This window comes from Gopherus evgoodei, chromosome 12 (assembly GCF_007399415.2).
Source record: "Gopherus evgoodei ecotype Sinaloan lineage chromosome 12, rGopEvg1_v1.p, whole genome shotgun sequence".
Lineage (NCBI taxonomy): Eukaryota > Metazoa > Chordata > Testudines > Testudinidae > Gopherus > Gopherus evgoodei.
Genome location: NC_044333.1, coordinates 8,182,889 through 8,200,142, shown reverse-complemented (window position 1 = coordinate 8,200,142; position 17,254 = coordinate 8,182,889). Strand labels below are relative to the sequence as shown.

Here is a 17,254-nt window from a genome sequence, read left to right as displayed (position 1 = left end):
CCCTCAATTAGCCACTAGGGAAGTGGCATCAGCCTCGAAGAAGGGGAACTTACGTAAGCCCAGGAAAGGGATTGAAGGCCTGGTAGAAGGTCAGCCACTGGGACATTGGTACACCCAAAAAGGGGTCAGATGTTTTACTGGCCCACCTGGAGAGCTGGGACCAGAAAGGTCCAGAGCAGGCAAAGACAGTGTCTCCAGGGAGGAAGCCCTGGGGGTACAGCCTCATACCAGGGCCAGGATTATTTAAAGACTAAGCCCAGGGAGGGCTGCAGAGATACCAATGGAGGGACACTGGGACAGGCCCCTGTTGGACTGTATACCCTAGCAGGGGTCTGTTTTGTTTCACGTACAAACTGCATGTGACTTTGCTGGAGGGCTGAGTCACTGAAAACCTGCTGAGAGGTCACCGCAGACTGAGAGAGTGCAAGTGTGCACCCTTGGCCAAGGGGTCCCTTGCGAGAGGTGGGTGCCACCCCGTACAGACAGATTCTCTGCTCCAGTGCGCTTCCTGTGGCCCACTCGGGCACGCAAAAGGAGCAGGAGCACCCTCTTGGTCTCCCTAACCATTGTGCAAAGTCAGGGCTGGGCAGAAAATAAGGAGATTGATTGCCTCTGCCGTATTCTGCATAAGCTGGTTTCAGGAAGGAATCCAGGACATTGTGCCATGGACTAAATTTGGGCCCGTTACACCTGTGCAACCCCACTGACGCTGCCGGAGGCAGAGTGAGGGCAGACCCTGACAGCCATTCTGGGGCTTCAGGTGGGATTTGGTGGCTGTTGGCAGCATCAGGTCTCACCCATTTTATTCTCTGTGCAGTGACAAGAGGGGAGACTTTGGCTTTGCAGTTTGTTCTAGCTTTGCGGACGCTGACTGTTCAGGTCGGGGTGCCCTTGAACGGTGCCTAGTCTTTTTTTCTTTTTTCAACCGCACAGCCAGCGTAGTGAAACCAGCAGCCCTGCTTTCTTCAGAGAAACAGCTGGCTTGCTTGGCTGTCAGCAGAGATAGGTAGAAACTAAGTGCAGTGGAATTCAGAGGTGCTGTTTATACTTGGTTCTCGTGTCTAGGTCTCTTGCCTGTTGCTTTCTTCATGCCTGCAGATGCTCTCACCTTTTTTTCCAAAGGGTGTTTTTTTCATCACTTTTTTTTTCACCCTTTTCCTGTTTCTAACACCCTTGGAAGCTTGACATTCCTCTAAAAGCAAACAAACAGCCTGCCCTGCTTATGCATATCTATCCAAGGTACTTCAGTGGCCCCGTTACTGAGGTGTGTGAGCACTTCATGATAGTACTGTGCGGGAGGGAAGTCCCTGCTTTAGATGTGGGGAACTGAGGCAGAGAGAGAGTAAGAGACTTGTCCAGGGCCGCACAGGAAATCTGGGGAGGCAGAGCCAAGGATTGAATTCTGGGCTCCTGAGTCCTGGGCTAACGCTGTAACCACTGAACCATCTTTCTTCTCTGACTCATACTGGTGTAAATCAGAAGTAACTTCATCAGAGTCTGAAGCTGCACCAGTGTGAAACTGAGGTGAGTACAGGAACATACTCAGTAAACTGGTGCTGACTTGTCTGGTCTCATTCTCCAAGATGGAGGAAGAGCCGGAAGGACACAAACAGCGCAGGGAAATGAAACGATATTATATTTTGAAAATAATGGTTTAATAATATCATCAAACCAGGGTCTCCTGGAGTCTCAGGCTAGTGCCCTAAGCTCCAGGACCATCCTTCCTCTGTGGACAGATGAAGTATGGTCTGGTGGTCAGAGATGCCAGGCTCCTGAGTTCAAATTCTACCTTGGTCATTGCCTCACCATGGGGCACTAGGACAAGTCTCTTCATCTGTTTGTTTCAGCTTCCTCATCTGTAAAATTAGAAGTGAGTCGCAGCAGCAAGATCTGGGTTTCGCACTCCTTAAAGTTCTGGGTCTTTGGATCCAGGGTTTTGGTTTGGCCCATTAGAAGGAGAGAGCGGGGCCAGCTGTGAAATTCCAATCCAGTCACTCCACTGCCAAAATCGGGGTGTGTTTGGGTCAGACCCATCTCTGAGTACAATATTAATAATACATCCCTGCCACAGGTGCATGAAGTTGGGTGGTGAGGTTTAATTTATTAGTGCTTGTGAAGCACTGAGAACATTGAAAAGCATTTTGTAAGTGCTAAGTGGTGTTTATTGTATTAGCAGCAATTACGTGTGTCATAGGAGCTCTGGTAGCATGACTAATAGTAAATAATGTATTGCTTCACACTCCTGGAGCACTAGATCCTTCATTCAAGGATCTGGTTCCTTGCAAAATAAACAAGATTGTTCTGCCAAAGGATGAGGCCCAGACCGATGTTTCCACTGACTTTTGGGAGTTGGATCAGGTCCTGGGAGACTTGCTGAAAGTTGTAAGCAAACAAGGCAGAGTTGGCAACTGAATCCAGGAGTCTTGTCCGTGAGTCCTCTGCTGTATCCATTTGAAAGCAAACGAGCTAGTAGCAAATGGGCGATGAGCATGTGTGTGTCATGCGTACAGGGGTGAAAGTAACTTACAGGGCTTACCGGTACTGCCGGAGTCCTGACGGGGGCGTGGCCTCATCCAGAATAGGTGTGGCCTCATCTGGAAGAGGCGTGGCCTCTCAAGATTTAAAGGCCCTGGGGAACCAGCTGTGGCTGGGGGACCCAGAGCCTTTAAATCAACCAGGGGCTCCCAGCTGCAGAGGTGGCTGAGAGCCCCCCGGGGACCGGGGCAAATTAAAGGGCCCAGGGCTCTGGCCGCCAGGGGGAACCCTGAGCTTTGCAGGGCTGGGGCAGGGATTTAAAGGGCCCAGAGCTCCTGCCGCTGAGGGAAGCCCGGAGCCCTTTAAATCCTAGCCCCAGCCCGGCCGCCAGAGCCATGGCCGGCATTCAAAGAGCTCTAGGCTGCCCGCAGCCATGGGGAGTTTCTGAGCCCTTTAAATCCCAGCTCTGGCCGGGATTGAAAGGACTCTGGGCTGCCCGCAGCAGCGGGGAGCTCTGAGCCCTTTAAATCTCAGCTGCGGCCGGGATTTAAAAGGCTCAGGGCTGCCCGCAGCCGCGGGCAGCCCTGAGTCCTTTCAATCCCCGCCGTGGAAGTCGATGCAGTCCAGCATGGCTTACTGGCTCTTGCCGGTATGCCGTACTGGACTGCACTGGCTTACTTTCACCTCTGCATGCATATGATTTTGAATGTTCCCCCTCCCCCATTTTTCATGGACCTTCCATTTTGCCAGTCACTCTTGCAAGCAGCCCCATATGCCCACTCCAGCTGCATGTCACATGTCCACCATGTGGACTCCGTTTTCTACAGGAGGTTCCCAGGAATGCTCAGATCTGGACTGGCGTCTGTCAAGGTCCATTGTTAGCCAAATACTCCCAATTATTTGAATAAGCCCTTCACACTATGTTGACCAAATCTGCCTTAGGTGCTTTCTACAGCAAACACTTTAAATACAAGCTGTCACGGAGTGTGGGAAGTCCAGTCCTGCACCCCTCTTCCTGGGACCCACAGTGACTCTCAGCCAGCCAGTAAAACAGAAGGTTTATTGGACAACAGGAACACAGGTTACAGCAGAGCTTGCAGGCACAGTCAGGACCCCTCCATCGAGTCCTTCTGGGCTTTCAGGGTGCTTGGATCCTAGCTAGGATCCCCTAAATTCCACCCACACAGCCCCAAGCCCAAACTCAAACTGCTTCCCTCCTGCCACTCCCTTCCTTTGTCCCCCTTCCCGGGCAAAGGTGTTGACCTTTCCCCTCCCTTACCTAGCTCAGGTTACAGGCTCCGGTATTGTCTATCCCTTAAAGTCCTCCCCTGCTCTCCCATTCCCCACACAGATAGCCCCTACTCCATCACATCTCTCCCCCCTTCGAGACTGAACTGAGTGGGGTCACTCTGCCCAGTGAGCTGGGGAAGTTCAAGGCCCCCTCTCCGGGACAACGCGTCCGCTATCAGGGTGGCACTTCCCTTCACATGGACCACGTCCATGTCATAGTCCTGCAGGAGCAGGCTCCACCTCAGGAGCTTGGCGTTGGCTCCTTTCATCTGGTGCAGCCAGGTCAGGGGAGAGTGGTCGGTGTACACGGTGAAGTGTCGCCCAAAGAGATATGTCTCTAGCTTCTTAAGGGCCCACACCATGGCCAGGCATTCCTTCTCGATGGCCGCGTAGTTTTGCTCCCGGGGTAGCAGCTTCTTATTCAGGTACACGATGGGGTGTCTCTCCCCCTTTTCATCCTCCTGCATTAACACCGCCCCCAGTCCCGTGTCTGAGGCATCAGTGAACACCATAAAGGGTTTGTCAAAATCTGGGTTTGCCAGAACTGGGCCACTAACCAGAGCCTCCTTCAGCGCCCGGAAAGCCTCCTGGCACTGCTCAGTCCAGATCACCTTGTCTGGCTTCCCCTTTTTGCACAGTTCAGTGATGGGGCCGGCTATGGCACTAAAGTGGGGCACGAACCTTCGATAGTACCCCGCCATCCCAAAAAAGGCCTGGACCTGCTTTTTGGTTTGGGGAGCAGGCCAGTCTCTGATCACCTCCACCTTGGCTGGTTCCGGCTTCAGGCAGCCGCTCCCCACCCGATGGCCCAGGTAAGATACTTCAGCCATCCCCACCTTGCACTTCTCAGCCTTTACGGTTAACCCAGCCTTTCGGAGTCGGTCCAGGACTTGTTTAACCTGGGACATGTGGTCCTCCCAGGTCTGGCTGAAGATGCAGATGTTGTCAATATACGCCACGGCAAAACTCTCCATCCCCTTCAGTAGCTGATCCACCAGGCGCTGGAAGGTGACCGGTGCTCCCTTGAGGCCGAAGGGCAGGGTCAGAAACTCGTAGAGCCCCAGACGGGTGATAAAGGCCGATTTCAGCCTGGCATCTGCGTCCAGCGGCACTTGCCAGTAGCCCTTTGTAAGATCCATAGTGGTGAGGTACCGAGCACCTCCCAGCTTGTCTAGGAGCTCGTCAGGCCTGGGCATGGGGTAGGCATCAGATAGGGTGATGGCACTGAGCTTTCGATAGTTCACACAGAACCGGATTGACCCATTCTTCTTGGGGACCAGCACCACTGGCGAGGCCCAAGGCTGGAAGACGGCTGGATCACCCCCAAAGCCAGCATGTCCGTGAACTCTCTTTCAAGATCCTGGGCAGTTTTACCAGTGACCCGAAAAGGGGAGCATCTTATAGGGGGATGTGACCCAGTCTCCACCCGGTGGACAGTCAAATTAGTGTGTCCAGGCTGGTTGGAAAACAGCTGTCGGTATAGAGGCAGCACCCCCCTGATCTCAGCGTGCTGGCCTGGGGTCAGCTGATCAGAGAGGGGAATTGCCTCCGGGGGGAACCAGCTTTTGTCCCAGGGAATAGATCCACTAAGGGGTCATCTCCCTGCCCCTCCCAAAGTGCATACACGGCCAACACCACATTCCCCCTGTCATAGTATGGTTTCATCATGTTCACATGGTACACCCGACGGTGATGTGCCCGGTTTGACAGCTCCACCACATAGCTTACCTCATTCAGTTGCTTGATAACCTTGAAGGGCCCTTCCCAGGCAGCCTGGAGTTTGTTTCTCCTCACGGGGATGAGAACCATCACTTGATCCCCGGTGGCGAAGGCATGGGCCCGCGTCGTGCGATCATACCAGACCTTCTGCCTCCTCTGGGCTCGGGCCAGATTCTCCCTGGCCAGGCCCATGAGCTCGGCCAGTCTTTCCCGGAAGGTCAGGACATACTCCACCACTGACTCTCCCTCAGGAGCGGCCTTCCCCTCCCATTCGTCCCTCATCAGGTCTAGGGGCCCCCTTACCCGCCTTCCATACAACAGTTCGAAAGGTGAAAACCCGGTAGATTCCTGGGGTACCTCCCTGTACGCGAACAGCAAGTGAGGTAAGTATTTGTCCCAATCCTGCGGGTGCTGGTTCATAAATGTTTTTAGCATCATCTTCAGCGTCCTGTTGAACCTTTCCACCAGCCTGTTGTACTGGGGGTGATACGCTGAGGCCGAGTTGTGCTGGACCCCACATTTCTGCCATAAGGACCGGAGCAGGGCCGACATGAAGTTGGACCCCTGATCCATTAAGACCTCCTTGGGGAACCCCACCTGGCTGAAAATTATCAGCAGCGCATCTGCCACTGTGTCTGCTTCGACAGAGGACAAGGCCACCGCCTTGGGGTAGCGAGTGGCAAAATCCACCACCACCAGGATGTATTTCTTCCCTGACCGGGTCGTCTTGCTGAGGGGTCCCACTGTGTCCATGGTCACCTTCTGGAAAGGTTCTTCTATGATGGGTAAAGGCCTCAAAGCCGGTTTCCCCTTGTCCCGGGCCTGCCCCACCCTCTGGCAGGGGTCACAGGATTGGCAGTACTGTCGGACCTGGGTAAAGACCCCAGGCCAGTAAAAGTTCTGTAGCAGCCTCTGCCTGGTGCGCCGGATTCCCTGGTGCCCTGCGAGAGGGATGTCATGGACCAGGTACAGCAGCTTGTGGCGAAACTTCTGGGGGACCACCAGCTGCCTCCTGATCCCCCATGACTCTACTTCCCCTGGGGGAGCCCATTCTCGGTACAGGAACCCCTTCTCCCACAGGAACCTCTCCTTGCAACCTCTCCTCATGGTCTGTACTGCACTGAGGTCAGCCTGGTCCCTGGGCTTTCCGCAAGGAGGGATCTTCTGCAACTCGGCCTGGAACTCAGCAGCTGGGACAGGGATGGGGACCGGCTCCTCTCTTGCTGGCTGGTCTGAGGCTGCAGCCGTTCTGAACTGTGCCCCTGGGCATTCCCCGCCCCCTGGGTTAGGGTCCTGCACCTCGGGTCGAGTACCTTCCCCGTTGTCGGGGTGCAGTGCCCTTTGCCGACTCTGACTATGAGTCACGACCAGGGCACTCTGGGTGTTACTAGGCCAGTCCTCGAGGTCCTCTCTCATTAACAAGTCTGTGGGCAAGTATGGGTGTACCCCCACATCCTTGGTGTCCTCCTTGGCCCCCCACTTCAGGTGTACCCTTGCCCCGGGCACCTTGAATGGGGTCCCACCCACGCCCATCAGAGTCAGGTAGGTGTCAGGCACCATCCGATCTGAGGCCACCACCTCGGGCCGGGCCAGCATCACCTCTGCGCCCGTGTCCCAGTACCCAGTGACCTTCCTCCCATCTACCTCCAGGGAAACAATGCACTCTTTCCGGAGGGGCAGCCCCGCGCCCACCCGGTAAACCAAAAACTCGGAGCCTGGAGCATCCAGCCCCCCAGAGGAGCTGACCTGGGGACCTCCTCCCTCCTTCACAGGTGGTATGTTGCCAGCCCTCCTTTCCTGGGAATGTAGCCCCTCCTCCGACTGGGTTTTTACCCAGTCCACCCTCTGCGGGTTGGGTCTGCTTGGTCTGTCCCTGAGCTTCGGGCACTGGGCCCGTATGTGGCCTCGTTGGCCACAGCGATAGCAGCCCATGTCTCGTGGGTCCCATTGAGTGGGTCGGAGGTCACCACCTCTCTGCCAGGGTCGAGCTGTAGACTCCTCCGCCCCTGGGACTGCTCGCTGCAATCCCCCGGGGGACCTTGTTACTGCAAAGTCCTTTTCACTGGGGACACACTCTCAGGGGTTAACCACCCCTTCGTTTTACTGATTCCCCAGTCACTTACTACAGGAAGCGTGGCCACTGGGTTGCAGTATCTCCCGCCGCTGCCACAGTTGTCACGGAGTGTGGGGAGTCCAGTCCTGCACCCCTCTTCTGGGACCCACAGTGACTCTCAGCCAGCCAGTAAACAGAAGGTTTATTGGACAACAGGAACACAGGTTACAGCAGAGCTTGCAGGCACAGTCAGGACCCCTCCATCGAGTCCTTCTGGGCTTTCAGGGTGCTTGGATCCTAGCTAGGATACCCTGAATTCCGCCCACACAGCCCCAAGCCCAAACTCACAACTGCTTCCCTCCCTGCCACTCCCTTCCTTTGTCCCTCTTCCGGGGCAAAGGTGTGACCTTTCCCCTCCCTTACCTAGCTCAGGTTACAGGCTCCGGTATTGTCCATCCCTTAAAGTCCTCCCCTGCTCTCCCATTCCCCACACAGACAGCCCCTACTCCATCACACAAGCATAGAGCCAATGCTTATAACTTCAGATATAAAAATGATACATGCATACGAATAGGTTGAATACATGCAGTAGAACATAACCTTTGCAGAGATATGTTACATGGCAGATCTAGCATAAAACATATTCCAGTTATGTCATATTCACTCTCATAAGCATATTTCTATAAAGCATTATGGGGTGCAATGTCACAGAGAGCTTAGGGCCCCATAAGCTGTGCCGGGAGCAACCCCCTCTGGGTGGATGGAGCTACCTGACTTCCAGCCCCTTTATGCTGCCGGGTGTTGTAAAGGGGTAGGAGTGTGCCCCAGATTCAGGGCAATGGGATTGGGCATGAGAACGCCACTCGCCTGTTTGTGAAATGCGGTGTCACTGGCAAATCCAACCGTGTCTCTGGGATTGCTCAAGAAAGCCTGTTTCCAGCAGCAATTGTCTGCTGGTGGCAGGAAAATCAAACCCTGGAGGCTGAAAAGTCCTTGCAAAATAAAAGGATAAATCTGCAGCGTGTGGAGCGCACGCGAAAGAGATTTGGCACAGAGAATTGCCCAGGAATGTTCAGGCTTTAAACAAATAAACTTACAGCCCGTGTAAACACCCAGCTGGCTAGCAAGGCAGAAATGGAGGCTCTCAGGAGCCAGCTGGCTGCCTGCCATCACTTCCAGGAAGGGAAGTACCTCTGGGATGAGCTGGGAAGCGTCCATCCTTCCCTAGTAGGGTGCAGAAAGACACGGAGACACCATGTTTGAGGAGGGCCGGCTGAGGTTCACATGTGGGCACAACAGTTTCCCATATCAAGGAAGCAGCCTGGGATCTGTGTGACCAGCAGTCTGAAGAAGGTCAAAGACAAACCACAAGCATCTGTAGATATCTAGACTGTGCCTTCCTAGAACAAGAGAATAATCACTTCTGGATTCCCCTGTATGACTGCCTTAACACGTAGGGGTCTCCCATCAAAGCACTGGCCAGGCACCTCCCCACTTTGTGAGAATCAAGATTGTGTGGCTGCAGCAGGCTTTATTTCTCCTGAAGCACCTGCCATTGTTCACCAGCATAGACTTGTTAGTGGGACCAGCAATCTGTGCTTTTTTGGCAAGTCTTATACTCCAGCCTGACTGCAGGGATGGGAAGGCTAGTAAGGGGATGGGGGCATAGAGTACAGAAGGCTTGATACAGACAAGCTCTGGTTCAGTCGCATTGCTGTGTCTGGGGATACATTTCTCCAGAGCAAAAAGGAAAGGTTAGACGTCATTATGAGTAGGCCACAGCAGAGAGTTTAAGCAATTGAAATTGCTAAATGTTAACAAGGCACTAAACACCGCTGGGTTACGCTAAGGGAGGCAAGCTTTTAGTAACAGAGATTTTTCTGTGGCTCATTGCTACAGGGATTAGCCAATTTTTTTTTTTTATATTTATCATGGGTGGCTCCAGGAAAGTGAGTGGGACACCTGTAGGGGTGATAAACCTGGTGGGTTGGCCATATTCCAGTGTGAATCTTACACAGTTTCCCTACAAAATAAATGCTGGGAGAAGTTTATTTTATATGGCTGCACTATTTTTTCTTCTCTTGGTGTCCTGAAGAGTAGTGGTGTTGTGAAGTGTGTGTGTGTGTGTGTGTGTGTGTGTGTGTGTGTAGCACCCTAAAGTACTCAAAAGTTACGATTTGCCAGAATTGAAGGTGCTTGTGCAACCTTAATTCGGCCTCCTTGTGCCTATGTGTTATGATATAGTATAATGACATGGTCACAGATCCGGCCTCATTCAGTGCACAGACTCAACTGTGCTCATTTAATGAGCAGCTGTTCAGTATTTCTTTTTATTCTTATAATTCAGTGTGTGGCCTGAGGCCCTGTTTACTGCGCAACATCCGGGCCCTGTACTAAATCGCTAGTATGAGTGCATCCCAAACGTTAATGAATTATCTTCACAACACATCTGTGAGGTAGGGGTGGTTATACTTGTTTTAGAGAGAGGGACACTAAGGCATGGGGAAATTAATGCCAAAAAATTGAAGAGCGTTTTCTAATTTTGTGTGCCTGGCTTGAGGCACCTAGGACCTGACTTCTTTTTTTCAGAGTACTTAACATTTTATATGGTCCTAGCACAACTCCCATTGACATCAGTTACATGTGTGAGCTCTCGGCACTTCTGCAAATCAGGCCTCAGGTGTCTTACCTTGGTCATCCAGAAAATGAGCAATGCACAATTATTGGCCAGCTGTGACCCATTCTATTAACTGACATGCCCAGAGTCACACAGGAACCCTGTGGCGGAGGCAGGGATAGAATCTAGTTCTCCAGTGGGGGCATTGAAGTACCTTAACCATGAGGCCATCCTTTAGTTTCCTGCTGTCTTCTACCTCATTGCACTACACACCTTCCAACTTCTGCTCAAATGGTTCAGGGGTCCCACAGACAACAGACTCCTTTACCGAGCAATCCTGATTTACCTCTAGAGATTCAGCCAGCCGTGCACCCCTCAACATTCTTTTGTGGTTTTTTTTCACATAATATGTGACATGGAACGTACAGAATTGACTCACTTCTAGACGGTAGCAAAATATGTATCATAGCTACTTTGTAGCTTATTAATGTATTCATTCTGTGTATTAGAAACTGTTATGACTCAGCAGTATCTGCCTCATGATTACCATTAAACAAACATATTTTGTTGATTATATTTCCTGTCCATATAGATGCGTGTGCTCACGCTCTCCTCTCTCTCCAATAGATATAATAATTAAATTAAATATTTTTTTTATGGAGGCCTTGATGGTAGGTCTGACCTAGCCTCTGCTCAGTCATTTTTCACTGCTATGGTAGGAATTCCATAGCTGTGTTATGATTTTCACTCAAATCATGATAAAAGCCCCAAGGACCTAGAATCATAGAACTGGAAGGGGCCTCGAGAGGTCATCTAGTCCAGTCCCCTGCACTCATGGCAGGACTAAGTATTATCTAGACCAGGGGTGGCCAACCTGAGCCTGAGAAGGAGCCAGAATTTACCAATGTGCTTTGCCAAAGAGCCACAATAATACATCAGCAGCCCCCCATCAGCTTCCCAGCCCCCAGTGCCTCCTGCCCGCCGATCAGCACCTTCCCTTCCCTCCCCACAGCCCCCGCCCAACTGTTCTGTGGCGTGCAGGAGGCTCTGGTGGGGAGCAGCGAGAGTACAGCAGGCTCAATGAAGGGGATGGAAGGAGTGGAGTGGAGGCAGGGCCACTGGCAGAGCCAGGGGTTGAGCAGTGAGCAAGCACCCCTTCCCCGGCACGTTGGAATGTTGGCTCCTGTAGCTCCAGCCCCTGAGTTGGTGCCTATACAAGGAGCCGCATATTAACTTCTGAAGAGCTGCGTGTGGCTCCGGAGCCCCAGGTTGGCCACCCCGATCTAGACCATCCCTGACAGATGTTTGTCCAACCTGCTCTTAAAAATCCCCAGTGATGGAGATTCCACCACCTCCCTAGGCAATTTATTCCAGCACTTAACCACCCTGACAGAAAGTTTTTCCTAATGTCCAACCTAAACCACCCTTGCTGCAATTTAAGCCCATTGCTTCTAGTTCTATCCTCACAGGTTAAGAAAAACAATTTTTCTTCCTCCTCCTGGTAACAATCTTTTATGTACTTGAAAATGGTTATCACGTCCTCTCTCAGTCTTCTCTTTTCCAGATTAAACAAACCCAGTTTTTTCAGTCTTCCCTCACAGGTCATGTTTTCTAGGCCTTTAATTACTTTTGTTGCTCTTCTCTGGGTTTTCTCCAACTTGTCCACATGGTTATGCTTATAAAAAGCACACGGAAAAAAAGGCAATACGCCACATTTATTGAGAATATAGCAATTAGCATATGACACTCTCTCTCTCTCTCTCTCTCTCTCTCTCTGATGTTTATAGCTAAGTCTTTGGCCAGCCACATTGGTCACAGAGGGGAGCGGGGCTCTGTCAGTCGCGATCCAATGCTACTGGAGTTGTGTCAAGACAAACCCAAAGATTCATGGCAAAGCTCCCTGTTCCTATAGTCCTTTTTCTCCATTGAAGTCTGTGGATTTTGCTGTGTCATTTATGACCAGTTACTCCTCAATTGGTGTTATCTTTTGATGTTAACGCTCCAAAGCACCTCCAGGGTCATCCTGTCCCGGTTTCGATTTCATCAATTGTCTTGTCTTTAGGGGTGCCAACCTCCACCTCAGAGTTGTCAGTCTGCCCTTCCTCAATTATAGATGTGCGTTGATGGTTCTCTGACTTTAACAATGGCCTTCACACCTTATCTGTTTCTGATGCATACACTCCTCATTCACACAAACAGTCTTACAGAGACCTTCAAAGGTATACAAACAGCAGTGTTTTATGTTGAACAAAAAAAGACATTGTAAATTAAACCTTACTAAATCTTGTTACCAAAACAGTTCACACTGGGGCCCAGGCCTTCAACATGCCTCTAATCTTATTAACATAGACACAATACAAGATCCTGTCTCTTACTAACTAAACCTTAAAACAAAGAAATATATATTTAACAGAAGGGCCTAATTTGTAATGCATATAGGAAACAAGACCCCATAGTCAACATTGTAACTTATCCTAAATCAGAGTAGGGCCATAATCGGTCATAAGGATTGTTCTGGTTTGTCTTTGCCTTAACATCAGTACAGACGCTGGCAGTCTGTCAGATGTGTTTCTACAAATGTCCCAGAGGGTCATTCCTGTCTGCTATCCAAAAAGGGTGGCTGGCAGGATGATCAAGTCATGCATTAATACATTTAATACATACTACATTATTATAACCGTCAATCATTATAACCTCTAATACAAGTATAAAACCCTACTCCTACAACATCTTTCCTGAAATGTGACACCCAGAACTAGACACAATACTCCAGTTGAAGCCTAATCAGCTCGGAGTGGAGCAGAAGAATTACTTCTCGTGTCTTGCTTACAACACTCCTGCTAATACATCCCAGAATAGTGTTTGCTTCTCCCCTCCCCCCTCAATAGTGTTACACTGTTGGCTTGTATTTAGCTTGTGGTCCTCTACGACCCCAGATCCCTTTCTTGCAGTGCTCTTCCTAGGCAGTCATTTCCTATTTTTTATGTGTGCAACTGATTGTTTCTTCTTAAGTGGAGGACTTTGCATTTGTCCTTATTGAATTTCATCCTGTTGTAGGTGTTTTTTGCAAAATGCTTTAATTATTTGCTCCATTATCTTTCCAGGTACTGAAGTTCAGATAACTGGTCTGTAATTTCCTGGGTTGTCCTTATTTCCCTTTTTATAGGTGGGCACTATATTTTCCCTTTTCCAGTCCTCTGGAATCTCTCCCATCTTCCGTGACTTTTTGAAAGTAATCGTTAATTGCTCAGATACCTCCTCAGTCAGCTCCTTGAGTATTCTAGGATGTATTTCATCAGGCCCTGGTGACGTGAAGACATCTAACTTGTCTAAATAGTTTTTAACTTGATCTTTCCCTATTTTAGCTTCAGATCCTGCCTCATTTTCACTGGCGTTCACTATGTTAGATGTCCGATTGCTACTAACCTTCTTGATGAAAACTGAAACAAAAATGTCATTTAGCACCTCTGCCATTTCCACATTTTCTGTTTATTGTTCCCCTTCTCTCCCATTGTGGTCTACCCTTTCCTTGGTCGTTGTCTTGCTCCTAATATATTTGTAGAATGGTTTTTTTGTTATCCTTTCTGTCTCTAGCTAGTTTAATCTCGTTTTGTGTCTTGACCGTTCTAGTTTTGTCCCTACGTACTTCTGGTGTTTGTTTTTCCTTTGTAGTTTGACCTAGTTTCCTGGCTCCTTGTTATACACAGATGCAAGGAGCTGGATTAGATGACCCAGTAGGTCTTTTCCATCTCTAACTTTGCTGATTCACATATCTAACGTGTCTGCTCCCATGACCTTTCCTGGCAGGCAGTGCTGCTGGCTTGTTTCGCCCCAGATCTCCTTCCTATTCAGGATCCAACTTCCACAAAACTACTGGCCAGCCAAATCTTTTTTGCTTCCTCGCTTTGTTTCCTTACGGGTCACTGAATGGAATGAGCCCCTGAACCATCACCTGTTCAAATTCTTTGTTCTGACGTGTTGGTGCCGGGCCTCACTTCCTATCACCCTCTGCTGGCTCAGTGTGTGCGTGGCAGTGGTGCTGGTTCACCCCAGTTTGCCATTTTCAAAACCCATAGGCCTTGTCTACACTCGAGCACCCCTACTCAACCAGTGGTGCCCAGCCCACGTGCAGCGGTACTGGCCCCTAAGTGCAGGCAACGGCTTGCACTGTTTGGGCTAATTTGGGTTTATTTTGGCTGGCTGAGTGGATGCAGACCACAGCATGCTCTTGTTTTGGGGATCAGCGGCACTGCTTGCTGAGCAGGGGCTAGTCCCAAGCGCACACACGGCGTTACTCCCTGTGGCCCATGCTGCCCGCATCTCTGCAATCCTCCTCCTCTGAAGCCAAGTCTGGTTTTAGCTGCTGACTGTGGCGCTCTCCCTCCAGCAAAGGTGACCAGACCATCCCAAATCGGATTCAGTTTAGAGAGTTAAAAATAATGCCTGGGCAACCGAGCTGTAGTGTTGTTGAATGCAAACCAAACGGACATCTGAGTTATGTCATCAATGTGATTTTTCAAGTGTAGCTACAACTACATATATCTACATACTGGCCCTGTGCAAAGAAGCACAGTGGAATATATGATGTAGCGATTATACATCCCACTAAGCACAAGAGAAGCCCCTGCCTTCCCTGTTAAGAAGGCCCCTGAAGGGCCCCAGCAGGTTCACCAGCCTCTGTGCTGGGCTGCCCAGTGCCTCCAGACAAATTTTGTACCATCTGGGATGCAGGCAGCACCTCAGAGCATGCACAGCTGGGAACTGGAGGTGCCGAGGGTCTAGCTGACTCTTACAGTCAGCATGGGATCCAGGGGCTTTTGCAAGGGGATGCTTGCTGGAGCCTGGGATTGAAGATCTGTGTGCAGGTGCCGCGCTGTTTAATCTAAGTATCCCCAGTGTAAGGTAAACTGTGGGGAAAGAGACTTCCCTGGGCAATGGAGCAGAGACACCCGCCCCCGATCATTACACTCCAGCCTTGTAGCCCCTACAGCTACTGTGCTGCTCACTGTGGGGTGATTGGTGTGGCAGATCTGTGTGCATGGTCTCCTTCCTCTTCCCTTTGGTGCCCCCACCTCATCCCCAGACCTTTCCGTGGACTGGACTCTCTGCAGGTTTTCAAAAGTGCTCAGCATTGGCCTCACTCTGCTCCCATGGAGGTCAATGGGAGAGTGAGTTCAGCCAACACAGAGTGCTGCTGAAAATCCCACTTCATGCCATGCAGGGGCTGTGAGCTCCCTATGCGGGTTCTACTCAGCCTGGCCCATAGTGCAGCAAATCCAGATGGGTTCCACTGGAGCCAGGTTCTTCCAGGACTTTGGAGAAGGGATGGGAATTGTGCCTTGGTGTACAGAGATGAACTAGTCCTTCTTTCACCACTGTCGGCCGCTAAACTCTCACTGAGGTCGTTGGGAGCAGGATTGGGCTGCGGAACCGGTAAGAGAACTGGACACTGTGCAAGAAGCTCTTTGACTGGTTCATAACTTTACAATAACAATAAACCCTTTTGCGTTCATGCAGTGCCTTGAACCTGCCCAGCTCAACGCTATTTGAGTGCTAATTAAGCCTCAACACCCCAGGTACAGGATTAGTGTCCATGTTTTATTTCTAAGTCAATTTCTGTTCAGACTTGGCACAATCCACAGTCCCCGTTGCAGAGAATGTACCTGCCAAGCCTGACCAGCTAAATCCAAACTGTTCCAGGGTTATCCGAGCACAGAGAAGCACCTGAACGGTTTCCCAGACCATTAAAATCACCTTCCCTCCCTGCTCCCCATAATCAGCTTATTCAGATACTGCCAAATAGAATTGTAACCAACAAAAACTTCCTTTAGGATGAGAATGACCCTTCAGTCCAAAGAGTAATATTTTTCTCCACAACACCTAAGAACCCAGATTGGAAGAAGGATGGTGGTGATGTTAGTGCACTGGGCTGAGACTTGAGACAGGTGGGTTCATTTTCTGGCTGTCATAGACTCCCTGTATGTTCACATAATCTCTCTGTGCCTTCGTTCCTCACTTGGAAAGTGGGGATAATGATAATTAATACCTCGTCTTGCAAAGGTTCATTAATATCTCTGTTGCACTTGGATTTGACAGAGAGGGGTAAATAAGTAAGTAGATGGAGAGAAAGTTCTTTCTGCACCTTAAATATAGTAAAAAGAACAAGGAGTACTTGTGGCATCTTAGAGACTAACAAATTTATTTGGGCATAAGCTTTAGTGTCTCGGAAACAGGGCTATCGGAGGCTTTTGACCATCTCATTGTAAGCACCACAATGGTTTGTGATGTTTGGGACGTTGAGGTCTGTATTGCCTCTTGGCACGTTTTCCGTCCGTATAGTGTCTCGTGTACTGTGGGTCCAGATCCAGGCACCATTACTCATCATCTGCTGCCCCGGTTTCTACTGAGCACAGCCCAAGAGCTGCAAGAGAGCCAGTGGCAGCTCCCTGATTCTGAAAATTGTTCTGTGCCAGCCTGGCGCGGGTGTAGACTAGAGCAGCCTTCAGGGTTCTCTAATCTATGTTGATCTGCCACAAACTTGGGCCTGTCAGAGTACAGCAAGCCACACCCCTCCCCCTGGGTGTTGTGAAGAGTGAAATAGACATCAGCTAGGCAACTACAGTGGCTCTGTACCTGGTGGGGAATCTCCAGCTGGGGAGATTCTATGGCTTTCTGGCTCCTTTACCCCACCAGAGCAGCAGAAAGGGGGAGGATAATTAATAGAGAATCTGGATTGTATTGTCCCATCTATCTCCTCTTTCAGTTTGGATTTAGACTATAAGCTCATCAGGGCAGGGACAGCCCCTTTGTGTGTTTAGGGACAGCTCCTGATCTCTACTGAAGTGCTGCTCTAATACAGACGTTACCGGGGTGCCCATGTCGAGGTACAGTCTGCCATCAAACATGAGTGTGTAGGGCGCAGTGTTTGTTGCTTTATTCGGTGTTCTGTGCTCTGCTGCTGGCAGGAATTTTCCTTGGGGAGGGTTTAATTTTTGCAAATCCCATGTTGACATTTGTGTGGAGACTCATTTTCTTTTCCGTTGTGTCAGGTTCCCTGGTGATAGGTTCCCTTATGCTTACTGGGTTGGCTAAATGAAGGG

General features: G+C 50.4%; 1 protein-coding gene across 2 annotated transcripts in view; it reads left to right on the top strand.

The window, feature by feature from the left end:
* The window catches only part of CPNE2 (copine 2), a 179,835-nt gene that overhangs the window by 14,962 nt on the left and 147,619 nt on the right, over positions 1-17,254 (top strand). The gene's annotated exons all lie outside the window — the stretch shown is intronic.